This window comes from Anabrus simplex, chromosome 1, assembly GCF_040414725.1.
Source record: "Anabrus simplex isolate iqAnaSimp1 chromosome 1, ASM4041472v1, whole genome shotgun sequence".
Lineage (NCBI taxonomy): Eukaryota > Metazoa > Arthropoda > Insecta > Orthoptera > Tettigoniidae > Anabrus > Anabrus simplex.
The window spans coordinates 964,053,835-964,081,406 of record NC_090265.1 but is presented as its reverse complement, the minus strand read 5'-3'; the positions used below and the strand labels follow the sequence as shown (position 1 = coordinate 964,081,406).

General features: G+C 40.2%; 1 protein-coding gene across 2 annotated transcripts in view; it reads right to left on the bottom strand.

Moving 5' to 3' along the window:
• AP-1sigma (AP-1 complex subunit sigma-2) overlaps positions 1-27,336 on the bottom strand; it is a 424,692-nt gene extending 397,356 nt beyond the window's left edge. For both annotated transcript variants that reach the window (XM_067136778.2, XM_067136779.2), the window contains exon 1: positions 27,179-27,336. The gene's annotated coding sequence lies outside the window, so the exon portion shown is untranslated. The remainder of the gene's footprint in view (positions 1-27,178) is intronic.
• Positions 27,337-27,572: the final 236 nt, after the last annotated feature.

The following is a 27,572-nucleotide window of genomic DNA, read 5'->3' as shown; positions in this document are numbered from 1 at the left end:
TAATATCCCCTTTCTTTCTATCCCGTTCGTATTTGTTCAATGCAAAAATCGCTTAAGCCCCGCATCACATTCAGCCCGTGCACTCATCAGCAGGCCGCATGGTTCATCCTGCACTGTACTAAGTTTGCGATAAATAGACGCTTCAATGTGTTCCTTTTACGTTAGAGTTTTATTTTGTTTCATATTGTACTACAGTATGTTTAAAAGGGCGGGGGGATATTCCAAGTGACTGTACTATCCGTGATATCCTTGAAAATAGCGAAGATGAAAGTTGTAGTGATTTCACTTCGGAAAGTGATGATGAATCTCTGTCATTAGTAAATATTACGTTACAATTCTCATATTTTGGTCCGTATTGAAATGTACAATGAAGTCAAATAAATAATAGAGTTTAATTATTTCACCTATTCAATACTATTTAACACTATTACTATTGAAAATAAATGAAATTACACACAACGTTTCTCTCCAACTCTTCTTTACGTCAACCAATTTCAATATTAATAAAGAGGTAAGTGTTTTTACACACTTCGATTTCCCTTTAAACTCTCCTTTCATTCAATTTCATTCATTAACACGTAAATTCTCCTATTGTTACGGACTTCAAATTTAACACAGCTACTTACCATCAAGCACTCTTCTTCACTCGTGCTTCTAGAAGACTGCAGTTTCATCTCATCACATGAGAGTTTCAACAGTCTAACAATTTTTATGCTGACATTTGAACTGTTTAATACCCGATAAATTTTCTCTAACACCCTCAACCATCAAAGGCCCCGCTTTACTTGTTTCAACGTAACAATTTATTTCAAACCTCACTTGAAGTGAGCAACAGAAACATCTCTTTACAAAATGTACGTTCTTAAAAAACTACCTGTCATTGATATTCTTAAAATAAAACCTTAATAAAGTCTAGTATACAAATAGTCATAAATTTATGAATGTCCCTGTTTAAATTAATTTAATTAACTACACATTTCCAACATCATCTTCATATTCATATGTAATTTAATTACAATCAGGTACTGACTGATTAACTTTCAGATTGAGATTAGACTGAAGATGCCCTTAATTAAAGGACGAAACATATCAGTATAGTTTTATTTATAGATTTAATTCTTTATTAACATCTCTTTTTATGTATTAAATTGGTGGAATAATTAAACTTTATTATTTATTTGACTTCATTAGTAAATTTTCCGAGAACTAGCTTGTCTTTTTTGCTATTTGCTTTACGTCGCACCGACACAGATAGGTCTTATGGTGACAAAGGGACACGAAAGGCCTAGGAATGGAAAGGAAGCAGTCGTGGCCTTAATTAAGGTACAGCCCCAGCATTTGCCTGGTGTGAAAATGAGAAACCACGGAAAACCATCTTCGGGGCTGCCGACAGTGGGGTTCAAACCCACTATCTCCAGTGAAAGCAGTGGAACTGAACCTGCGAATGATGGAAATCCTGCTGCTGTACAGGGTGAATGGAATGTGTGGGGTTGTAAGCGAGCAAGATTTTCGACAAATTACAGTGCAGGAATCCAGGGTGAACTTTTAGATAAGAAACAGCCCGAAGAAATTTACGAATTCTTTATAGATGACGGACTTTGTGATCTTATCACACAGCAAACAAATCTGTATGCTCAGCAAAAAATTACCTCAAATTCGTTGATGGCAAAAGTGAAAAGAAATGAAATAAAACTTTTTTTTAAAGGAGAACTATTACTGTAGGGTATTGTTCAGAAGCCGAAATTAGTCCATTACTTTTCTCGTAATGAACAGTTAGCTACTTCAGTATTTTATACAATTATGTCTGAGAAACGATTTTTTCTTTTACTGAAATGTTTCCATTTTGCAGACAATGTAGCTTATAATAGACAGGTTCATCCCAAATTGTATAAAGTGAAGCCAGTTCTAGACGACTTATTATAAAAATTCAGAACAACATATATTCCAGATGATCACCTATCTATTGATGAGAGCCTGTTATTGTGGAAAGGTAGACTGGGATGGAAGGTAAACATACCAAAGAAAAGGTCGCGCTTTGGTATGGAATCTTATAAGTTATGTGAAGCGAAATCTGGGTTTGTGTGGAACCTCCTTGCTATATAGGGAAGGAAACTGATCTCGTAAACGAAGTTTGTGGAGTAGATATTTCTGAGTACACTAAGCCTTCCAAAGTTGTACTTACACTGGCCAAAGGTCTCCTGAATAGGGGTTATCTAATAGTTGTGGAAATGACTACACTAGTCCGGAGCTATTTGAAATTGCGTTTGCTTATCGTAACAAACTTATTGCTCTCAAGTGGAGAGACAAGAGGGATGTGTGTACGCTAAGCAGCATACATATATAATCATTATAGACTGTTATGCCTTTCAGCGTTCAGTCTGCAAGCCTCTGTGACTTTACCAAACGTCGCCACATTCCCCTATTTGCAGCTAGTGCTGTGGCCACATTTAGTTCTATACCTCTAATCTTTAGAAAATGAGTCTAACCATCGTCGTCTTGGTCTACCTCTGCTTCTCTTACCCTCAATAACAGAGTTCATTATTCATCAAGGTCACCTATCCTCCTCCATTCACATCACACGACCCCACCACCGAAGCCGGTTTAAGCGTACAGCATCTTCCATCGAGTTCATTCTTAAATGAGCCTATATCTCCTCATTCCGAGTACCCTCCTGCCATTGTTTCCACCTATTTGTACCAGCAATGATTTTCACTACTTTCATGTCTGTTACTTCTAACTTATGAATAAGATATCCTGAGTCCACCCAGCTTTCGCTCCCGTAAAGCAAAGTTGGTCTGAAAACAGACCGATGTAAAGATAGTTTCGTCTGGGAGCTGACTTCCTTCTTACAGAATACTGTTGACCACAACTGCGAGCTCGCTGCATTAGCTTTATTATACCTTGATTCAATCTCATTTACTATAATACCATCCTGGGAGAACACACAACCTAAATACTTGAAATTATCGATGTGTTCTAGCTTTGTATCACCAATCTGACATTCAATTCTGTTGAATTTCTTACCTACTGACATCAATTTAGTCTTCGAAAGGCTAATTTTCATACCATACTCATTGCACCTATTTTAAAGTTCCAAGATATCAGACTGCAGGCTTTCAGCACAATCTGCCATTAAGACCAAGTTGTCAGCATAGGCCAGACTGCTTACAACATTTCCACCTAAATGAATCCTTCCCTGCCATTTTATACCTTTCAGCAGAGCATCCATGTAAACTACGAACAGCAAAGGTGAAAGAATACAGCCTTGTCTAACCCCTGTAAGTACCCTGAACCAAGAACACATTCTACCATCAATTCTCACTGAAGTCCAATTATCAACATAAACGCCTTTGATTGATTTTAATAATCTACCTTTAATTCCATAGTCCCCCAGTATGGCGAACATCTTTTCCCTCGGTATCCTGTCATATGCTTTCTCTAGATCTACAAAACAAAACTGCCTATTCCTCTCGTAGCATTTTTCAATTACCCGGCGCATACAGAAAATCTGATCCTGACAGCCTCTCTGTAGTCTGAAACCACACTGGTTTTCATCTAATTTCCTCTCATCCACTAATCGCACCCACTTTTCCAAGATGCCTGTGAATACTTTGCCTGGTATACTAATCAATGAGATACCTCGATAGTTGTTGCAATCCTTCCTGTTCCCTTGCTTATAGATAGGTGCAATTACTGCTTTCGTCCAATCTGAAAGTACCTTACCAACACTCCATGCTAATCTTACTTCTCTATGAAGCCATTTCATCCCTGCCTTCCCACTATACTTTACCATTTCAGGTCTAATTTCATCTATTCCTGCTGCTTTATGACAATGGAGTTTATTAACCATCCTTTCCACTTCCTGAAGTGTAATTTCACCAACATTTTCCTCCTCCCCATGAGCTCCGTTGTTCGCAACACCACCAGAAATATTACCTTTTACGCTGAGAAGATGTTCAAAATATTCTCTCCAGCTCTCCAGTGATTCCCTGGGATCTATTATGAGTTCACCTGAACTACTCAAAACACTGTTCATTTCCTTTTTCCCTCCCTTCCTAAGATTATTACTGTCCAGAAAGGTTTCCCTGCTGCCTGACCTAGCCTTTCCAGGTTATTACCAAAATCTTCCCATGATTTCTTTTTTAATTCAACAACTATTTATTTTGCTCTGTTTCTTTCATCTACATACAAATCCATGTCTGCCTCTGCTCTTGTTTGGAGCCATTTCTGATAAGCCTTCTATTTATGTTTACACGCTGCTCTCACTTCAATCATTCCACCAAGATGTTCGCCTTTTCCCATATTTACACACAGTTGTTCCTAGGCATTCCCTTGCTGTTTCTACTACAGCATCCCTGTATGCCACCCATTCTCTTTCTATATCCTGAACCTGCTTACTGTCTTACTGTTCGAAGCTTCTCACTAATCATATCCATGTACTTCTGTCTAATTTTCTCGTCCTGGAGATTTTCTACCCTTATTCGTTTGCAGACAATTTCACTTTCTCTACCCTAGGCCTAGACACTTAGTTCACTACAGATCAGATAGCGGTCTGTATCATAAAAAAAATCACCGAAAAACTTGTACATTCCTAACAGATTTCCAGAATTCGAAGTCGGTTAAGATATAGTCTATTATGGATCTGTCACCCCTAGCCTCCCATGTGTAGCGGTGAACTGCCTTGTGCTAGAAGAATGTATTCGTAACTGCTAAACCCTACTAGCACAGAAGTCCAGCAAACGCTTCCCATTCCCATCAGCTTCCATATCTTCCCCACATTGACCAAATACCCTTTCGTATCCTTCAGTTCTATTTCCAACTCTCGCATTGAAATAGCCCAATAGCACTATTCTATCCTTGCTGTTGATCCTGACCACGATGTCACTTAATGCTTCATAAAACTTGTCAACTTCATCTTCATCTGCACCCTCACATGGTGAATACTCTGGGACAATTCTCGTCCTAATTCCCCCAACTGACAAAACTACCCTCATCATTCGCACATTTATGTGCCTCACAGAAACTATGCTGCGTGCAATGGTATTCCTGATAATCAGCCCTACCCCATGCTCTGCCCTTCCCTTTCTAATAATAATAATGTTATTTGTTTTACGTCCCACTAACTACTCTTTTACGGTTTTCAGAGACGCCGAGGTGCCGGAATTTATTCCTGCAGGAGTTCTTTTACATGCCAGTAAACCTACCGACACGAGGCTGACGTATTTGAGCACCTTCAAATACCACCGGACTGAGCCAGGATCGAACCTGCCAAGTTGGGGTCAGAAGGCCAGCGCCTTGACCATCTGAGCCACTCAGCCCGGCCTTCCCTTTCTAACACCCGTCAAGTACACTTTATTATCTCCTATCTCTTCCTTGTTATCTCCCATTACCCGTCCGACTCGTTGGCTGAACGGTCAGCATACTGGCCTTCGGTTCAGAGGGTCCCGGGTTCAATTCCCGGCTGGGTCGGGGACTTTAACCTTAATTGGTTAATTCCAATGGCACGGGGGCTGGGTGTATGTGTTGTCTTCATCATCATTTCATCCTCATCACGACGCGCAGGTCACCTACGGGTGTTAAATAGAAAGACCTGCACCTGGTGAACCGAACCCGTCCTGGGATATCCCGGCACTAAAAGCCATACGACATTTCATTTCCCATTACCCGAATATCACTTAATCCTAGCACATCCAGATGAATCCTCTTAGTTGACTCAGCCAGTTCTTTCTTTCTTCTATAAGCCCCATTAATATTGATAGCTCCCCATTGAATTCCATTTCGTTTGCCAAGTTGTTTCCAAGGAGTCCCTCGCCTGTCAAACAGAAGTGGGACTCCGTTACTCCCATAGGTCCGAGGCTATATGCCGAAATGCGCACTGTGAAAAACAGGAAAGGGGACAGAGTAGAAAAGCCTGTCATGTGTATAGATTTCGATGACTCAATGGGTGGGCATAGAATTTCAAGGATCATCTTCACATCATCTTCAATACGGAACAATAATGAAAGTTGTTACTTGTAATCAATGGCTGGGTTCGATTTATCTGATCAGTGTGTGATCCCATACAGTACAGCCCGAAAGCAAATAAAGAAGTTCTACCAAAAGATTTTCAGGCACTTGGACATAACAATGTTCAACTCCTTTGTTATTTATCAATAATGGAGGAAAATTCACTCACTTGAAATTTCGTATGCACGTTATCCAGAAGCTCTTTAACAAGTATGATAAATCAACCCCCACTGAAGCCCAGCCAGTCAGATCAGTGGCGTCACTATCAAATGACCCTTTGGATCAATTCTCGGGAAGGCACTTCCCAGATTTCAAATCCCCTTCAAAGACGAAACCCATTGCAAGCAAGAGATGTGTTGTCTGCACACTGCTGCAAAATCTGCGATGTAGCATTGTGCCCGGGTCCTTGCTTCGGAGTGTACCACACCACTAAAATGTAAACTGAGAGGCGTCCATTGCACGTGTATTGTGAATAGGGTTCCTAATTGTGTAAATTTCTGTGTGTGCGTGTAGACAGTGACGGCGACTGGGGGATAAAGAAATTAGAAACAAAATGGTAGGGCCTACATTTGAACTGCAATTTTTTTTTAGACGGCTAAAATGCAAGGAGGAGGAGGAGGAAGAAGAAGAAAGAGAAAGTCAGGAAATAATACACACCCATGCACAAGCTATTGAGTGTGTCAGGGACATTATGAAAGTTGCTGTCAAGTCGAATTCACCGCGACTTCTTTTGCTACTGTACAGCGCTGAAGACTGCACTGAGAAAGACATGACATCATGGAAGGTGAAACAGGTTTCTTTGTTAGACATGTGGAAAAAGGAATAATTTGACAAATACAGTATTGCATGTAATGTGTTATATATATATACTGTAGTTTGTTTATTAAACATGTGGAATAAGGCAGAAATTGTCCGGTTTTCATTGAACGTGGTACATACTGTACATAATATGTTGAGGGTGTTATACTGCAAGCCTATGCGAGAGTAATAAAAACCTACTGAACATCAAGATATTGTGTTACTGATATTTGCATACCAAAACTAGACTAATGGATCAGGGGCAAGTAATTTGTGAATCTTTTTGTATGATTTTGTTCAAACTGGAAACTTGTCTAATTCGGAAAAGAAACTCGGACCCTCGCGATTCCGCTTTGAACAAGTTTTACTCTATTAGAATGACACTATCATATTGGGTTGATTTTGTGCATCCATGTCGTTCATTTCAAAATGTAGACACTCACTGTCTGGAACAATCAGCTTAGGGTCCTCCCACACTAGTCACAACGGGCGTCAGGTAGCATGTCCATTAGCATTTCTTTTGTCTTTCTAGGTTTCTCCCTGCCTTCAAATATAACTTTGTTAAGACCGTCCTGGCTTGAAAAACAGCTGCCATTCCTTTCTCTCATAACAGAAAGACCCTTGCGTAATAATCCTTCCAAATAGTTGTACACAGGATAAGGAGCTTTTGGGCTTTTGCCATGTCAGAAAACAAGGTGAAATTCTTTACGTTTTGCAGAGAACTTTGCTCCAGTCTTCAGAAGAAAATCTCATTTGTTCATGATCAAAACTTCTCCGATAAAGAAGTTTTGAATTTAAGAATTCTTTACCGTTGGTCTACTGTATAGTAAGCACAGTGTTCTCTCCAGACATTTTCATGCGCCAGGTGGCAGGAATGAGTAGCTGGGTGAGGAATACTACGTAAAAGATGAATATAATAAAATTTCAATTTATTCCCCTTAGGCCATTAGCAGGCAAAAATTAACTGCAAAATTGAACTATTTTAGTGTTATCATGAACAGGACATAACAGAGTATTTTGAACTTATGGTGGTCTACTGCTCGTTCATAATCATGTAACTCAGAAATACCCCTCGGTTACTGTGGACAGTGTGCAGTGCCATACGAATTTGTGATATCATGTGGAATAGAGGGGTTGCATGCGATTCCATGCTAATCCACACTCTGCCCACGCACGATACTAAGTGACAGTCAAGCTAAACATGTAAATTCCCATGTAATTTATGCAATTATGCTGACAATACCAGTAGTGAAGATTTATCATTTAAACAAACAGTTTTACAGTATTTAAGTTTTAATTTGGAGCTTCCAATGACTCAAATATGTATTAATATTATGTAACTAGCACATATCTAGGTTATGTTAACCAGGCGGTCTGTAAAAATTGGTAGAGCGGTGTGCCCATTAAAAAGGTCCTGGCCAGGCTGAGTAGCTCAGATGGTTGAGGCACTGGCCTTCTGACCTGAACTTGGCAAATTCAATCCTGGCTCAGTCCGGTGGTATTTGAATGTGCTCAAATACGTCGGTCTCGTGTCAGTAGATTTAGTTGCACGTAAAAAAACTCCTGCGGGACTAACTTCTGACACCTCAGCATCTCTGAAAACCGTAAAAGTAGTTATTGAGACGTAAAGCCAATAACATTATTATTATAAAAAGGTCCTACGGAGAAAACTGAAGTAGTACTTTGGTTTATCACCGGATGACTCGCTGTATGCTAGCCTTTCGTTGAAAGTTGATTTTGATTACAACGAGGTCGTGAAAATTCAATATTCATCAAGATATTTCTTGTTCCATCATATGTGTGTGCAAAGTAAACAGCAGAGGACAGTTCAAATTTTTGCAGGATAGAAACTCACTGCAGGAATGGGGGGAAAAAACTAGCATATGTATAGAAAAGCATGCTATGGCATGTGCCCACAAAACAGTTGGTTGTCAACCAGCAATTTGCTGCAAAATTATGGATTCCTGAATTTGATGTTCGCTTTGCTCTGAAGCAAAGATAAGAGACATGCACTCATAAAGATTGAATACGAAGTGAACGCCCTAGAAGAACATCTGTTGCTGAAGATAAACACACTGTTATCTTAAGCAAGCAAAACAGAAGGCTTTCAGCTGCAGAATTCTGCGCTGAAATCAACAGAACTAGAGATCAACCCGTGTCAAGTGTCGACTGTAAAATATTATTTACGCGATGATGGGTTGTGTGCATATGTATCAGCCAAAAAGACTCTTAACACACTGACATAAATCTAAGAGACTTCAGTGGGCCAGACACCACAAAGATTGCACTACTGATCAGTGAAAACGTGTGCTGGGTCAAATTTTGAGAAGTTTGAATTAAATCGCTGTCAGTATGTCTGCCGTCGTCCAGGAGAAAGAATGCTAGAAAGCTGTCTAACACCAAATGTGAAGTATGAGGGTGGTAGCATTACATTTTGGGGTTGTTTTAGTAACAATAAGGTGGACGACTTGGATGAAAGTGAAAGGTTCCTTAAGAGTGAAACAGTTCCATCACATTCTATTTTATTTTTTTGCTAGTCATTTAACATCGTACTAACAAATGAAAGGTTTTGCGAGGCAAGGATGGGAAAGAGCTGGGATAAGGAAGGTAGCAGCCATGGCCTTAATTAAGGACCAGTCCCCATCATTTATATAGTGTGAAAATGGGAAACCACAGAAAACCATCTCAGGGCTACCGACAGTGGGATTCGAACTCACCATCTAACGAATGCAAGCTCAAAGCTACGTGACCCAAACCACGAGGCCAACTTGTTCAATATCATCAGTTGTGAAGATCTCTGACAATGCCTTTTGTAAGCATGGAGAAATATAACCACAAAGATGTTGGCAAAAACTAACCAGGAGAATGCCAAACACAGTATTTGTCGAGAGTCATCAGAGCAAAAGGGGTTCATATAGATAAGCACATAGTTTGAACAGTGTAGCTCTAAAATACATTGTTTTCCATTATTTGAATCATAAACTGCTTTGTAGCGTGTCAGTTTGTGTATAATGGATGCCCATTTATTCTGATTTAAAGTATATGTTATGAAATATCACTAATGTGCTGCTCTTAAGAAGAACTGGAATTTTCTTAAGGTGAGATTAATCTTTTTGATGCTATTATATACTGGGGAAAAAATAGGTTTCTTTTGACAAATCCCTTTTCTTTTTTTACTTGATGATGATGATGATTGTTGTTTAAAGGGGCCTAACATCTAAGGTCATCAGCCCCCAATGGTACAAAATGGACGACATGAGATTATAATTAAAATATTAAAATGTATCCACTGACTAGAGTTTAAAATAAATGGTGATGAAAAATGATTATGAGATTAAAACAATCAGTGGATGTAATTTGTAATGCCTTATGTTCTAATAAAAGTTTAAAAAATAGAGGTGATAATGGAATAAGGCATTGCCTGGAAATATGTCAGAAATTAAAATAACACATTAAAATACGCAAACATGAACTAAAATAGAGTCAAAGTGTGACGTACCCACTTCGCCCACAGATGAATGACAAAATTATAACGTGGCGGGTCACTTTAATATTAAAATAAATAAATGATATGTCATTGTTTCTCCATAAACAGTATCCCAAGGGCGCCAGTCTTCAAGCTTATGGCTTGAAAACAAAAGTAGATAATTAATAATAATAATAATAATAATAATAATACTAATGCGTAATGAGACTCAAAAAACTCCCAGGGGTGAGGTGAACGGAACACAAATCATTAAGTACACTAACTTGGAATTTAAGGATCATTAATAATCATTTCATAAAATACAAATTAGAACAGCTATTTATTAAGATGAAAAACGTGACGTAACGGCGTTTTAACGACATCTGAACTTACGAAAGCAAAAGAAAAATTGAATGAAATTAATTTTTAAAACGAACTGTTGCGCGAAGACTTGCAGTAACTTATGCCATAAGCTCACCCTATGTAGACTCTGTTGTCTTGAAGCTGATGATATGTGGATCTCGTACCGGCTGCCTTCTCTGTTGTTGGATTCCAGTCCTACTTCTACATTTCCTGTCCTTAACACTTCCTACTGTACTCCTTACATAAAGTCGTAATGAGTCCTAATTTTAAGTGCAAAACCACCATGGGTTATGTTCATGGAGAGAATACATTCGTATTCTTCCGTATTACGGAACAGTAGCGTAGCTAAATTCATAATAAGAGCTCTCCTGCCCTATACTAGTCAAAGCCGGTCTCCCGTTGACTACCTCTCGTCATTGAGATAACAAGTCCTAATGAGAGTAACTTTTGAGTAGAATATACTCAGATGCGAAGTGAACTAAGTTAAAATCTTCTCCGATGTGTAGACGTAGAATCGTAGTAAGAGTATGAATAAGAATATAAATGAGAAAGTCTGAATGAGAATATCCTCTCCAGCCCTTGTCGGTGGTATTTATCGGTTCAAAAGTCTCCTTCCATCAGCCATATCACATGGTCCAGTAAGATTCGAGGTCTCATCCCTTCTCCGATGTATAGCTGTGCATCCATCACGTTGCTTCATTACGTTCATTCACATAGGCTGAACTTTCCCGCTGAAATAAAGCGTCCCGAAGCTGAGTTTGAAAAGTGGTGTAAATAATGTATCAACTGTCTCTTCATGAGGTGGAGAGGGTAATATCTCTCGTAACCTCGATGACGTACTTTTCCCGGAACTGGGCTGAAATTAGCCTGCTGACTCTGGTCACCTCACAACGGCTATTGGAAAATTTACTGCAAGTTATAAATATGCGTGATGTTGAAATACTTTACCCAATAATTTGTTCGTTCAGAATGCGTTATAGCCGCGATACAAAGAAATGAAATGATGATTGAAATGGATGATAAAAACCCTATATATACATACATACATATTAATTTAAAAATGACCTATCAGTGGTTAAATATATACATCTTATCAATTAAATATATAGTTCAATAATTAAAAATATACAGTGATGTCCCAAACATCACAAAAGGGATAAAAGCACAGTTAACACAAATACACTAAGACAATGTACATTATTAAAGGCGATAAAAAAGACCACTAACCCTCATAAAACGGATGATGAGGTCTGCTGACTGCTCGTCATCGCGCAGGATGAGGGAGAGGGTACTCGGGAGTTTTAGGCTACGGCGCAGACCGACCAGGTCCACGCACTCCGTAAGGATGTGTACTACGGTAAGGTGATCGCCGCAAGTACACACCAGAGGGGGTTCTCCTTTCAATAGAAGGGAGTGCGTCAGGATACCGTGGCCGATCCGAAGACGACATAATACCACTGCTTCCCTCCGAAGAGCCCGAAGGGAAGTCCTCCATCCCTTCATTGTACCTTTTATCGCTCTCAGCTTATTTGGAAGAGGAGTGGCCTGCCACTCCAACTCCCAATGGGACATAACCAGACGTCTCAGCTGAGAACGAATATCACTTGCTGGAACCTTGTAAGGCAACGGGGGCATGTTACTGCCTCCTTGGCAGCCTTATCGGCTAACTCGTTTCCCTCTAGACCCATGTGGCCTGGGAGCCACAGAAACGTGATTCTGGTGCCGGCATCCGAACACCCGGCCAGCAGGTCCTGGATACGCTGCACCAGAGGGATCTGATCTATAAGATCAGTGACATCATTTATGTTAAGAGGCTGGCCTGGTGGAAAATAAACGTTACACACTGTTGTTATGACAGGCAGCGGTATCTGCAGCGCAACTGCTTCCAATGGGGTTCTTAGAGGAACCTCTTCGCTATAGGTATCAGAATGAACAAAAATACCCACGTCACCGCAAGCCCGGTGAGCATAATATCGTTCTATCAAGTATAGTCTGAAATTTCTCAAGACCGTATGATGACCTGGTCTGAAGCTTGTCTCCTGAATACAGACTATACTCACTGCGAACTGACTAATGAGCTGACGCAGCTTGGCAAGATGGCTGTCATAACCGTTACAATTCCACTGCAACAGTGCCATAGTGTGGACTATAAAAAGAGTGTAAGGTTGTGAGGGACAAGATGCCTGTAAACCTAAACACTATCAACATCTCCATCCGTAGATGTACATGACAGCTCGATGTCCATCCCGTCATCGACAGACGGCGGGGTTAACGCCCAGAACTTCGATGCTTTCCGGGAACGGGAAGTTCCCCTACAAGGGGAGCGCGCAGGTTTTGGAGTAGGAGTAGCTGCTGGCACAGACTCATACCCACTAGATGGAGGGCATTTTTTCCCTTTTGCAGGGGAAGTCCAGCTGCCTTCTTTTTGAGTTTAGATGGGCTGAGAGATGATTTCCCAGCTCTGGTCAACGATGCCACCTCTACCGGCTGGAGCACGGCTTTCGTCGACCTCTTAGGGGAGGAGATTTGGCCTTCCCCCTTGCTATGCCGGCTTAGAACTGCCAGCTGGCACAGACTTCTGGTTGGTCGAAGGTGCAGTGGTCCCCCCGCCCTCGAGCTTGTACTCTTTGTAACATTGCTCTGAGGAGCAACAATAGCCTTGGGCGCAGCGATCATCACGGGTAACGATGTTGTGAAAGACGAACCTGGAAGACTCTGAGCTATCATGCCGTAGTCGAGTGTACGGGCAGATGTATTCGTGGAATTAAACTTACAGCACACTTCCTGATAGAAAAGACCATCCAGGGTCTTGATCCCCTGGATCTTCTTCTCACTCAGATATGTTGGACAGTTCCGATCCCGAGGAGAATGAAGACCAGAGCAGTTAGTGCACTTGTATGGAGTTGTGCACTCCTCCGTGCCGTGTGCTACTCTTCCACATGTACCACACAGAGACTGATTCGCACAATGAGATACGATATGTCCGAATCTCTGGCATCTCTTACATATTTTTACATACTTCAATGCATAATAAATATTTTGATAAATATTACATATTTTAAATATTTTGAAGTATATTGCACATTTGAAAGAGAACACAAATCTTTTTTCACTAATTTTATATCAATTTAAGTTTTTTAATTAAACACTTGAAAACAGACATGATACTGTATAGGCTTTTGGAATCTCGACTGTCCACGAAAAGCCTTTCTTGTAGACAGTCAAGATTTTCTTCTGATGACGCAGAGCACAGTTCTCTGCGAAACATAAAGAATTTCACCTTATTTTCTCGACACGGCTTAAGCCCAAAAGCCTACACAGTATCATGTCTATAATTACGGGCCGTGAAAGTATCAATGGCAACACTTGAAAATAGTTTTAAAAGCCTGTACTGTACATCTCTAACATCTAAAAATAATTTAATCATTTAAAGTGAAATATTCTTTCCAAGAATCGCATCCCTTACCTATATTGATGATTTGTACATCCCTTAAGAAGTAACAGCACAGTGTGAAGGGTGAGTCAATGACATATTGCTGCTACTACGGAGAAAGACACAAAGTGAAAGTTACCCTGTGGCTGGGATGACCACTAGGCAAAAACAACTCGTGAAAGAAAATACTTGCTCGAACTATCTGAGTCACAGTTAGTGAATCGCTATGGCACCAGTGGCATTCAAACTAGCGACAAAGTTACAAGATTGGATTTTCATTGATGAAGCCTTTACAAGTGACAGTAAAATCGTGCTATTTAGAGCATGTGACAAACATATTGGGTGCTCCAAGAAGTCACAATTAGAGCAGCATTTAAAAACTGATCTTAATGTGAGAAACAGAAAAGGCTTTCCATCGACAAAACACGTTCTTCTTACGCAAGGGGCGCTGGAGCCAACTTCGTCTTCTACCAGTGAATTTATTAAAGATTTGTGCATGGCAATGGTCGCTGCAAACCTACCTAGTGTGAAAATGGGAAACCACAGAAAACCATTTCAGTTCTACCGAAAGTGGGATTCGAACTCATCTCCCGAAAGCACGCTCAAAACTACATGACCGAAACCACAAGGCCAATTTGCTCTATATCATTAGTTGGGGAGGTCTCTGGCAATGCCTTTTGTAAGCATGGAGAACTATAACCACAGAGATGTTGGCAAAAACTAACCAGAAGAACGCCACCCACAGTATTTGTCGAGAGTCGTCAGGGAAAAAGAGGTTCATATGGACAAGCACATAGTTTGAACAGTGTACCTATAAAATACGAAGAGTGGAGTGCCAAAGTTTCAAGGATTCCTACGCAAATATTGAAACTTCAATATTTCGGATGAATCAACATTCCAGAAAAACTATTTGAACTCCTGCTACATTGACACCATGATGGGAATGATTAGAGCCGAACTTGGCAATTCATACATATGGAGTGCCATTAACGAGTCGATCGATGCCTTGGGTCGTTTCATTTCAAATCTTCTAGCAAAGTAAATTGGATCCAGAGGCTCCGTGTAAGTCTTATTTAATTTACTACAAACTACTGGAACAGACAAATCATGCTACAGTTTTGCAATTCATCGACAACGAACTTACAGAGCTACGGGTTAAGGAAGAAAAAGTGTTGGTGCTCTACTCAGATGTTGGATCCTAGACGTTAAAAGCTGCAACTACGCTGTCTGTGTTTTACCCCAATATGGTTCACTTCACATGTTTGGCACATGGATTACATCGAATAGCTCAGACCAAAAGAGAAAAATTTCCTAAAGTGAATGGTTTAGTATCAGCAACAAGAATTTTTTTTCACAAATCTCCATATCGCGTGCAGTGCTACAAGAAATTGTTACCAGATGTGCCTTTACCTCCACAGCCTGTGATCACCAGATGGGAAACGTCGTTAGAAGCTGTGAACTTCTTTAATGAACATTTTGAAGCAGTGAAGTCAGTGGTGGAAACATTTCCTCCTGAAAGTGAAGCGTCTGTGCATGAGTGTATGAGTGCCTTTCAAGATTCAAAGGTGGCTTCATCAATTGCATACATCACTAGCCATTTTAGTTGGATTCCAAACAGAATTACAAAGGTCGAAACGTCTGGACTGTCCCTCCATGAATCTATGTCTATAGTGTGTAATGGACTCACCATGTCCGCCAGTCAACGCTGTACTTTCTTCGCATCACCTCATGTTGAACACCAGCAGTGATCACCACCTTCCTTCTTTACCGGTTGATCTATCACTGAACCTCGTGGTCATATGTCAAATGTCCGCTGATGTCATTGTTATCAGCTTGCTTCACGCCTCGAGTGTTCCAGTACCTTTGATTTTGTTGTGTGCTGCGTGTGACATAACCTCCCCTCGTGTCCCACCCCTCTCCAACTTGGCAATATATACTGCCTCATGCAGCCTTCTCATCGAGACAAGTTTCGACTGTTGGGGAGAGAGACACTGGGAGAAGATCGTCTTTATGATGTTGATGTAAATGTCTAATCTAGTCTAAGACTTCTCCATACCAGCATGCACCATGAGGTAGTGTAACTTGAACTTATATTTCTACATTGTGATATCTAAGCTTATCGAGTGTCTGAACTCTATCTTGGAATCAATATGGTAGCCAACAGATTCTTAATTCATGTAACTTATTGTGCTTTTCCAATCTTGTGGTTTTTGAGAAAGTGGACATAATTTTAGTCAATACTTCAGAACTCTTGTACTTCAAGGCTGTTTGTATAAATTTACTGTGATGATGGGTTGTATAGATGTTGATTCCCATAGGGAACCTGAAATATTTGTCCCGAATAAGTAAATTTATAATACCAATATAAATGGTCCGTTATTGGACATTATAATTTTCCAGCTAACTCATTCCTGGTTGCCAGTGTTTCACCCCAGTGGGAATCAACATTTATATCATCTGAAGGCCAGGCAGGCATCAATTTTTGGTAATGATACAAAGCCTCTCAAAGTGCATTGGTACTGCCGGTGGCTCCAAGTAGCCTACGCAGTGGCCTCTACGGTATGCACTAGCCATGCGTCTTGGTAGGTGTGCTATTTACCAACTGAAGAACCCATCTTAGCAAACTGCGGTTGCTTTACGTCGCACCAACACAGATAGGTCTTATGGCGACGATGCGACAGGTAAGGGCTAGGAGTGGGAAGGAAGCGGCCATGCCCTTAATTAAGGTATAGCCCCAGCATTTGCCTGGTGTGAAAATGGGAAACCACGGAAAACCATCTTCAGGGCTGCCGACAATGGGATTCGAACCTACTATCTCCCGAATACTAGATACTGGCCACACTTAAGCGACTGCAGCTATCGAGTTCAGTTTTAACCCTTTACTGCATGAATTATTTTTCGTTTTCGTTTGGTGAAGAAAATTTCAAGCTTCAATGTTCAACTTACGTTCAGTGTTTCAGATCTACCAGCAATTCTTAACTAGGGCTAATAGCTTAACACTCGTATGTGATGTGGATTGCCATAACGGGGTATATATACGATTTTTCACGATTTCACGCTAAGCTTTTAACATTCAAAGACCGAACATTACTGTCGGTAATGTCTTTGAGGTTGAGCCAGAGGTACTCCTGAAGCCTGTGGTAATGTGATGGGGAGGGCCCACAGTTGCACAGCATTTGGTTGTTGTTTTGTTATTACGCTTCCACTGCGAACCCACTCCGCTACCTACATTCTCCCTAGGCTCTTTCCCCAACAGTCGAAACACGTCTCGATGAGAAGGCCATATGAGGCAGTGCGTATTGCCAAGCCGGAGAGGGAGGGGTAGGAGGGGAGGTTATGTCACACGCAGCACACAACAAAATCAAAGATACTGGAACATTCAAGGCATGAAGCAAGCTGGTAGCTATGACGTCAGTAGACACTTGACGTATAACGAGATTCAGTGATAGATCAGCCGGCAAAGAAGGAAGGTGGTGATCACTACTGGTATTCAACACGAGGTGATGCGAAGAAAGTGCGATGATAATTGGCAGACGTGATGAGTCTATTATATTATAAAGTATACTGATCTAGCTATTGCTTTTCTCTACATTCAGTCGTGACTTGTACTATACTTGCAATATATCAAACAATCAACTGATATAAATATTTAACAGTACAGTATCAAGCTTGAGTTAAGTTATTACTACAGACAAGTAATATCGTTGCCATATCGTTTACCAGTACTATTTTCCACTGACTTTCCCTGATATTCCGCAGTATTTTCAGTTTCTTCCCTGACACAAAGTCAATTTCCCTAACTTTCCAGGTGAGAGGGAACCCCGTCATGGAGCAACAGCCAATTAAGAACTTTGGCCTGCTAAAACAACTGCTGCCTAGTCGGTTGGCCAGTAGATACTCGAGTGCCACATGATCAGCTGGACATCCTCCTCAGCCATATTGCCTGGATTTCACGACCAGGTATTCTGCCTTTCATATTAGATAACTTCTCAGCTGGCCTCACGAGGCTGAGTGAACCTAATTCTAGAGATCAATCCACAATTAAAATCCTTGTACTGGCCGAAAACACAAACCTGACACCTCCGGGTAAGAGGTAAGCACAATATCCTTACACTAGCAATCATGAAATGGTGGAAAGGAATGGGGATGAATAAAAATGATAAAATGGCGATCATATCTGCTCAATGATGAAAATCTTATGAAAGCTTTCTATTCACTGTTCATAAGAACTCAAGAATGAACCTGTGATTTACCATGCAATATCTCTTTCACTTTAGCCATTATCCACTAATGTTAATTGTAAGCCTCATCTATATTTCTTCTACACCTTCCGTTTTTGAGCCACCTGTTACCACCACGTCTCAGCAGTCTCATTGATAATATGTTTCCGTGCCACTACTATTCATAGGTAATTAATTGGTGCGATGATTGTTTTATGTTAAAAGTGTATATTTCAAAGTGTGTCACTTTTGAAGAATTTTGAGGTTTCCTTGTGTGAACAGTAATACCTACCCGATGTCTTCAATGGATGTGACTTCCAGAAAGCATAATGCAACTTGATACTGTACTGTTGGAGTACTTCCAGACACAATGAGAGTTAAGTAAGTACTAAATTTGGTGTTGCCGCAGGTACAATAAATTATTCACCATCACAAACAGACTGACTCAATTTCACCAAAGAAAAAGGGAAACCGTGGCAGGAAAAAGAAAGATAGCAACTGATGAACAATTTCTCCTCAGAAACAACAAATCAAACCCCAGCCTCACTGCTGCAGACTTGGCTTGCGAACTGGAGGAAAGGTGAGTGAATCTGCACACTTTTAATGTTCGCAGATTTCTGGCAGCCAGAAGGAAAGCCCGTAAACATGTAAAGAAACACCTTATAACAGGAGACATGAGTAGGAAAAGTCTCTTGTAGGCACGTAGTCATCAGGATTGGACAATAGAAAACTGGAAGAAAGTTCTTTTCACTGATGAAAGTCACTTTGAAGTGCAATGGCAAAGGGTTCAATATGTGTGCCGAATGAAGAAAGAGCCAACAACTTCAGTACATTTGAAACAGGGGGTGTTTCACACATGAAGGCCTAGGGCCCTTATTACCCTGACCAGTACATCCGAATACTGGAAAGGAGAGTCGTTGGTGAGCTGCAGAAGAGGTTTCCAGAGGGACATGGAATTTTTCAACAAGAGTTGGCTCCTTGCCATACTTCAAGAAGTGAAGAAATTCTTCAGTGAGAACAATATTCATGACATAGAGTGGCGAGGAAACTTTAACATTAATCCAATAGATGATGATTGTTGTTTAAAGGGACCTAACATCTAGGTCATCGGCCCCTAATGGTACGAAATGAGACGAAATGCAATGACAATTTAAGAGTCCAAAATTCATCCATTGACTAGAATTTAAAATGTGATGGTGAAGAGTGAAAGGATAAATGTGAATTTAAAATAATCAGTGGAGCCAACTCACAATACTGAAAGTTAAAAATAATTCCAAAATTGATCCACTGGCTAGAATTCAAAAAGTTGACAAACAATGATTATGAACTTAAAACAATCAGTGGGTCCGACCCGCAATGCCTCACCTTCCCAGAGACTATATTGAAAAATTTGTATTACTGACCAAGGGACTGCTTACAAAGCACAATTCTGAATCGATTCTTGTTGTCCAAAGTGGTCCAAAATCCAGGTCAACAGCCCCTCATAATGGTACTTATCGCTAGTAAAGTAGAAACACGGTATTTCTCAAGATGCGGTACTAATCACGAGTAGCATAGACTCATGGTGTTCCAAACGTTAAGGTACTACTCACAAGTATTGTACGCCACACAGGTAACACAGACCTATGGGGTTTCTCACATAATGGCCCCACTCGTAGGCTACACAAACCCATGGTGTTCCTCACACAGGTGTACTAATCACAGGGACTCGTACTATCCCGTGGTGTTCCTCACATAATGGGTACTAATCACAGACAGTGCAGATCCACAGTGTCACTCATATAGTGCTACTAATCACAGGCGGCGCCCAGTTCTGTGGTGTTTCTCACAAAAGTACTAATCGCAGGCAACGTAAACCCGTGATGTTCTGCATATAGTGGTTCCAAACACAGGTACTGTAAACCCATAGTGAGCCCCCCATTATTGCTACTAACCACAAACCTATTGTGTACCTGACATAGTGGTACTACCAATATACCAATATAAATGGTCCATTATTGGACATTATAAATTTTCCAGCCAACTCATTCCTGGTTGCCAGCATTTCGCCCCCGTGTGCTAAGTTGGTCTCATCAGTTGGTACTTAGCATACCCACCAAGACGCATGGCTAGTGCATACCGTGGAGGCCACTGCGTAGGCCACTTGGAGTCACCGGCAGTGCCAATGCACTATGAGAGACTTTGTCTCCTTACCAAAAATTGATGCCTGCTTGGCCATCAGTTGATATAGATGTTGATTCCCATAGGGTTACTCATTCGGGACAAATATTTCAGGTTCCCTATAGGAATCAACATCTAAATCATAGTGGTACTACTCACAAGTAAAGGCGACCCATGGTTTTCCCTGCGTGATGGTACTAATTACAAGTAGGGTCATGGTTCTACTTCGATCATCCCTTGTTTGCCCCTTTTAGTCGCCTTTTACGACAGGCAGAGCATACCGTGGGTGTATTCTTTGTCTGTATCCCCCACCCATAGGAGGTTAATCCAATAGAAAAACGTGGGCTATTTGCAAAAGTATACTCACAAAACTTTACTGTTCCACAAAAGTATGTATGATAGTCTCTCCAGTTATCAATCAATCAATCAATCAATCAATCAATCAATCAATCAATCAATCAATCAATTAATCAATCAATCCTGATCTGCATTTAGGGCAGTCGCCCAGGTGGCAGATTCCCTATCTGTTGTTTTCCTAGCCTTTTCTTAAATGATTTAAAAGAAATTGGAAATTTATTGAACATCTCCCTTGGTAAGTAATTCCAATCCCTAACTTCCCTTCTTATAAATGAATATTTGCCCCAATTTGTCCTCTTGAATTCCAACTTTATCTTCATATTGTGATCTTTCCTACTTTTAAAGACACCACTCAAACTTATTTGTCTATTAATGTAATTCCATGCCATCACTCCACTGACAGCTCGGAACATACCACTTACATGTTACAAATCTCATGTTATGGTCCGTATTGAAATGTACTTAAAGAAACATAATAATACTAGACTATAAATTCCACCTGTTCAATACATTTTTTAAATTTAAATTTAAGAAATAGGGCCTAGTTCTTAACATATGAGATATAGGGACATGTTTCACCCATAATGAGGGCATCATCAGCCTAAAAACCTCATACCTGAAAGAAAGACATATCAGGATCCTGATTGTTCTTATACGTAGTTTTTAACAAAGGCCTAAAATATAAATAAGAGGATACTGTTTTAGGTACAAATGTGTATAAAATGACTAGCAAGTAGAATATAGCAGTTATAAGTACTCTTATGACAAAGTCTTATAATCAATCCTTATTGTAGATCTTTATGAATGTCTTGTTTTTTGTATGTGGTAACAAGTAGTTAGTTAAAAGTTTGAAAAGAATACGTAAATTGCTGCGTTGAAATGAAATCTGGTAAATATGGTGCCTTATTCTGGAGATGGTGTACGGAGCTTATAACAGCTTAATATTTAGGATAAAAGTCACTCTTAGTGGTAGTTAAATTTAAATCCAAAGTTGACGTTGTTAATTTTATATGAAAAGATAAGACGACAAACTTCTTGAAGCACTTAGGAGCGAGGACAAGTACTCGTCAGAAATGTAGCTATTTGTATAATTAGCTAGTAGACATGGTTGTAGCTTCTTGTAATAAAAGTTGAAAAGAAAATGTGCAAGGTTGAGTAGAGCTTGTGGTGTTATGTCCCTTCAACAGTTATGTTAATTTGGTTAAAGATGAGGTAAAATCCAAAGTTGTTTGTCTGTTGAAGTTGTTAATCTTATATGCACTAGCCATGCGTCTTGGTGGGTATGCCAATCTCACATCGGTATAACACTAGAAGCACAAATATCAGTCATTCAAACGCTACCAAGGCAACTAATTAACATTACAACAGTTGAAAAGATAAATGAAATCACATACAACATATTTTCTTCAACTCCCTTCATATTTAACCAAATTAACATCACAACTGTCGAAGGGATAAGTAATCTTCACACACATAATTTTTTCTTCATTCTCTCCTCTTTTAATTTTATTCCTTAACATTTCACTCTCCTCTTATTTCAGACATAACACCACAAGCTCTACCCAACCTCGCACAGTTTCCTTTCGACTTTTAATAGAAGAAGCTACAACCACATCTACCAGTTCATTATAAATATAGCTACATTTTCTGATGAGTACCTGTCCTCGCTCCTAAGTGCTTCAAGAAGTTTGTCGTCTTGTGTGGAGGTGGGGGTGGGTTGGGCGTTAAGTTTGTGTGTTGTGTATTGAACAGGTGGAATTTATAATCTAGTATTATTATTTGACTTTACATACCACTTAGTCGAGCAGCTCGTCTTTTTTTCTCCCAGTTCTTCCCAGCCCAAACTTTGCAAAATTTTTGTAACGCCACTCTTTCGTCGGAAATCACCCAGAACAAATCGAGCTGCTTTTCTTTGGATTTTTTTCCAGTTCTTGAATAAAGTAATCCTGGTAAGGGTCCCATACACTGGAACCATACTCTAGTTGGGGTCTTACCAGAGACTTATATGCCCTCTCCTTTACATCCTTACTACAACCCCTAAACACCCTCAACCATGTGCAGAGATCTGTACCGTTTATTTACAATCCCATTTAAGTGATTACCCCAAAGAAGATCTTTCCTTTTATTAACACCTACTGTAGATACTTACAATGATCCCCAAAAGGAACTTTCATCCCATCAACCCAGTAATTAAAAGTGAGAGGACTTTTCCTATTTGTGAAATTCACAAACTGACCTTTAACCCTGTTTATAATCATACCAATGCCTGCTCTCCTCTCACAACATTATCGAGGTCATGTTTTACTTGCTCACAATCTTGTAACTTATTTATTACTCTATACACAATAATATCATCCGCAAAAAGCCTTACTTCTGATTCCACTTCTTTACTCATATCTTTCTTTCTTTTTTTTGCTAGGGGCTTTATGTCGCACTGACACAGATAGGTCTTATGGCGACGATGGGATAGGAAAGGCCTAGGAGTTGGAAGGAAGCGGCCGTGGCCTTAATTAAGGTACAGCCCCAGCATTTGCCTGGTGTGAAAATGGGAAACCACGGAAAACCATCTTCAGGGCTGCCGATAGTGGGATTCGAACCTACTATCTCCCGGATGCAAGCTCACAGCAGCACGCCTCTATGCGCACGGCCAACTCGCCCGGTATCTTTCTTTCTTTTCTTTTTTTTTGCTAGGGGCTTTACGTCGCACCGACACAGATAGGTCTTATGGCGACGATGGGATAGGAAAGGCCTAGGAGTTGGAAGGAAGCGGCCGTGGCCTTAATTAAGGTACAGTCCCAGCATTTGCCTGGTGTGAAAATGGGAAACCACGGAAAACCATTTTCAGGGCTGCTGATAGTGGGATTCGAACCTACTATCTCCCGGATGCAAGCTCACAGCCGCGCGCCTCTACACGCACGGCCAACTCGCCCGGTATCTTTCTTTCTAGCGAGCCGGCCAAACTTAGGACCACGCCAATACCACTTCACTTCCTTCCTCTTTCTCCACAGTGCCTTCATTCTTTCAGAATGTTGCACTCTCCTCTCTTCAGTCCATCTCCCCCCTCTGCACTCTTTCTTTTCTTCCACAAGAACTTTTATGTTGGAAAGTCCTTTAATGAATTGATCTCTATCACGACATTCTTCATCTGCAATTCATAACCTCGCGAGTTCTTCCTTCATCTGCTTGGCATATCCCCCCTGGCTCTTCAAGTAGTATATTTTATTAAAAACGTGTTTATTTAACCTTGCTGGATCCATTTTGACCATGTGTCCATAGAATCGCAACCGCCTTTTCCTTACTGTTGTTTCCAGGTCTTCTGTTCTTCTGTATATCTCCTTATTTGATCGTAATCTGTAGTTTCCCTCTACCACCCTTGGGCCATAAATCCTCCTTAATATTCTCCTTTCAATCTTTAGTAGTTTTCCCAGGTTCGTCAGTGTTGCTGTTTCCACCCCATACAGAATCACTGGTTTTACCACAGCATCGTAATGTCTTAGTTTGGCATTAATGGCAAGATTATTTTTGTTGTAAATGGCTTTGATGGCAGTGTTTAGCCTTTCCAACTTAAGTCTCCTATTTTCCATGGCCTCTTTATCCATCCCATTGCTACTGATAATCTCTCCCAGGTATTTAAAGTGCTTTGTGACCTTCACTTTGCCATATTTCGTCTTCAATGTTCTATTCACATAACTCCTGTCCGTGCTCATCATCTCTGTTTTTGTGAGGGAGATATTTAAACCTATTTTCTCGACCATCTCCTGTAGTTCATTTATCTGTGTTATTGCTTCCTGTTCCGTCTCAGCGAAGAGGGCCAAATCAACAGCAAAGGCCAAACATTTGGGTTTGACATGTTTACTTTTATTACGTATTATAGCACCTGAGTCATTATGTTTCCACAGTGTTTTCATGACCTTATCTACAACTACGTTGAACAGTGTTGGTGCTAAGCTGTCACCCTGTCTCAGACCTGTTTTTACCTGGAAGGGTTTGCTGATCTCTCCTTGAAATTTCACTTTGGGTATGGTGTTTGTTGAACGACACCATATTCTCTCAAAATGTCCATCAATGTGTCTCTATCTATTGAATTGTATGCTTTTTCCAAAGTCAACGAAAGATATGAAGATGTTCTTTGGTCACGCATTGTAATATTTGATTATTATTTTTAGACTCAAGATTTGATCCTGGCAAGAGCGCCCTCTCCTGAAACCACCCTGATACTCTCCCAACTTGTGGTCAATTTGCAGTGTCAGTCTGTTCAATAGGAATTTAGAAAAAAAATCTTATACGTGACAGATAAGTGATATTCCTCGGTAGTTGTTGACGTCTATTTTCGGTCCCTTTTTATGTAGCAGGTGTATTAATGCCACTAGCCAGTCATATGGCATTTCTTCATCTCTCCAAATATTCTGGAACAGTTCTGTCGCTTCAGTAATAAAGGCGTCATTGGCTATCTTCCACAGTTCTGCTATTACTCCATCTTCACAAAGTGCTTCGTTGTTCTTTTTTTTTTTTTTTTTTTTTTGCTAGTTATTTTACGTCGCACCGACACAGATAGGTCTTACGGCGACGATGGGACAGGAAAGGGCTAGGAGTGGGAAGGAAGCAGCCGTGGCCTTAATTAAGGTACAGCCCCAGCATTTGCCTGATGTGAAAATAGGAAACCACGGAAAACCATTTTCAGGGCTGCCGACAGTGGGGTTCGAACCTACTATCTCCCGAATACTGGATACTGGCCGCACTTAGGCGACTGCAGCTATCGAGCTCGGTTCGTTGTTCTTTAGAGAGTTAATTACTTCCCGTACCTCTTTCTCGTTTGGTGGTTCGGAATATGGGTTCTGGATTGTGTCCTTCTCAATCTCCAATTTTTCCCGTGGCGATACACAGTTAAGGAGGTCTTCAAGGTACTTTGCAAGGATCTCACAGTTATCTTTATTGCTCAGGGCAAGAGTTCCATCTGTTTTCTTGAAATGCAGGCTCGGTGCTAAATAGCATTTGATTCTATGTTTAAAGGCCCTATGGTATTGTTTTTCTTGAAGTTCTCATCCATTTCTATGACTTCTGCCCTAAGGTGTTCTCTTCTGACTCTTCTCAGTGTTTGGTGTGTTTGTTTCCTTATTTCCCATGATTTTTCCAAATTTGTCACAGTCTTATTCTCGTTCCATGATTTCCACGCCTCAAATCTTTCTTTGATTGCATTTTCGCATTCTGCATTCCACCATGCATGCTTGCTTCGACGTTTCGTAGATGCTAATTCAACTGCTGGCTCCTGCATATTTTTTGCCACTTCATTCCAATTTTTTGGCACCTGTAGTAGCTTTTTCCAGTATTCTTCCCTCTTTTCTTGGATGAGTAATTCACGGTCAATTTTTGGCACTCTATTGCCACAGGTTTGCGTTTTTTCTTCCGGGTATGAAATTCGTCTTAATCTGTGATAAGTAATGGTCTGATGTTACATTAACCGTTTTTCTAACTTTAACATTATGAATTTCCTTATAATTGTTCTTGGACATCGCTACATGGTCCAGTTGAAATTCGCAGGTGCAGTATAGCTAATGCAGTAAACTCGCAGTTGCACTCAACAGTTTTCTGTAAGAAGGAAGTCAACTTCCGGAATAAACTATCTAATATCTTTACATCGGTTTGTATTCACAGCAACTTTACTTTATGGGAGTGAAAGCCGGATGGACTCAGAATATTTTGTTCATAAGTTAAAAGTAACCGACATGAAAGTAGCGAGAATGATTGCTGGTACAAACAGCCGGGAACAATGGCAGGAGGGTACTCGGAATGAGGAAATAAAGGCTAAATTAGGAATGAACACGATAGACGAAGCTGTATGGATAAACCGGTCGTATAAGGCGAATGGAGGAGGATGGCTTACCTAGGAAAATAATGGACTCTGTTGTGGAGGTTAAGAGGATGGGGGTAGAGTGAGACCAAGACGACGATGGTTATACTCCGTTTCCAATTATTTAAAGATAAGAGATATAGAACTAAACGAGGCCACAGAACTAATTACAAATAGAGGATTGTTGCGGCGATTAGTAAATTTACAGAGGCTTGCAGACTGAACGCTGAAAGGCATAAGTGTAATGAAGATGTATGTCTCCCACTCTCTATAATCTCATCCTTACATTCCACTTTATTTCTTTTGCATTTAATACTGCTATACTAAATTTGGTCATATGAATAAGATACAAAAACCGGATGGATGACACGTTTGTTGAGTTTCCCCATAAAATTACAGACGATTTCCTCGCAATATTTCGTTAAATATCAATTTACGAAATGCACTATGAAATTAACCTAAAACGCCCAAACATACAGTTACATCTTAAAATAAAATTAAAAGACAAATAAAATGAGAAATCTTACTTTTAACAAGCAATTGCTAAATTTTTGGACAAATTTCGCGACGAGATCTATTCGAACATATCAATCAATCTCCAAATTAAGCACAACAACCTTAACACTTCAAAGTACACGCACAATATTTATATCGGTAGGAAGTAACATGCAAAGAGAATAGTAACATGACAACCACAATTACTCGTCCAAAGAGAGTTAAGTCCGTTAAGTCTGTTATGTCCAACGAGCTATAGGAGAGCCGGCACTAGGTTGCACTTGACATCGTAGGTAATGTTGGTACCACTACAAAAATTAAATATATATATTTATATGGAGTACTCGAATGAGTATTAAGTTTGTTGTGATAATTTAAAGTTTTCTGTATTCTGTTAGAGTCTTTAATCTGTTTTTGCACTTTAGC